This window comes from Carlito syrichta, unplaced genomic scaffold (genome assembly GCF_000164805.1).
Source record: "Carlito syrichta isolate Samal-C Ts95f unplaced genomic scaffold, Tarsius_syrichta-2.0.1 Scaffold288366, whole genome shotgun sequence".
Lineage (NCBI taxonomy): Eukaryota > Metazoa > Chordata > Mammalia > Primates > Tarsiidae > Carlito > Carlito syrichta.
In genome coordinates, this window is record NW_007232462.1 from 119642 (window position 1) to 120461 (window position 820).

Genomic DNA, 820 nt, shown 5'->3' on the forward strand with positions numbered 1-820 from the left:
CGCCCAGGCGCTAGTGCTGGCGCTCACCTTCCAGCTCTGCGCGCCGGAGACCGAGACTCCGGCAGGTAAGCGCGCGGCGGCGGGACCCCGCCTGCCCCGCCGAGCCCCGGGGCCCGTGGCGTGGCGCGGAAGAAAGTGTGAGTGCTGGGTGACCCGGCGCTCCCGCGCGTCCTCTCTGCGCGTCTGAGTGTAGGCGGTGCGGCCGTGTGCCCGGGGTGTTGTGGGACCGCGAATGTGGTGTGTGAGTTCTGAGTGCAAGAAAAGGGGCCGTGTGTGTGGTGGGTCTGCGAGTGTGTGGGGGGACTGTTGTGTGCAGCGAGACACTGGGTGTGCGCCGAGTGTCTTGTGTGCCCGCCCGTGTGTCGTGTGTGCGCGGCCAAGCGGGTTGTGCATCTGTTGTGTGTGCGTCCGAGTTCGGTTGTGTGGCCAGAGTTGTGGCTGCCAGTGCGTTGCATTTGTTTGCGTTGTGCATGCCATAGCTGGGAGGGATGTTTGTTACGTGTCTGAGAAGGGGTTGTGTGTGTGTGTGTGTGGGGGGGGGTGCTGGAGCTGCTCTGGGGATCCCGCCTGAGTGTGGATCCGGGAACGCGCGTGTGGATGTGTGCGCTTGTGAAGGCGTGTACGTGTGTGAAGGCGTGGGGACGGGTCCGGAACGTGTGTGTCCGTGCGCAGTGTGTGTGTGGGAGTGTCGGGGTGTGTGGTGTGCGCCGTGGGCTGCGTGGGTCCGAGTGAACGCCGAGTGTGCCGGGAATGCGCGTGTGGGAGCGCGTCTGGAGCGGATGTGAGTGTGTGTGTGTGTGTGTGTGTGTGTCGGTGTGTG

General features: G+C 65.4%; 1 protein-coding gene across 1 annotated transcript in view; it reads left to right on the plus strand.

Moving 5' to 3' along the window:
- The first annotated feature begins 6 nt into the window (after window positions 1-6).
- Window positions 7-820, plus strand: part of PTPRU (protein tyrosine phosphatase, receptor type U) — an 88271-nt gene continuing 87457 nt past the window's right edge. The window contains exon 1 of the mRNA XM_021710282.1: window positions 7-65. The gene's annotated coding sequence lies outside the window, so the exon portion shown is untranslated. The remainder of the gene's footprint in view (window positions 66-820) is intronic.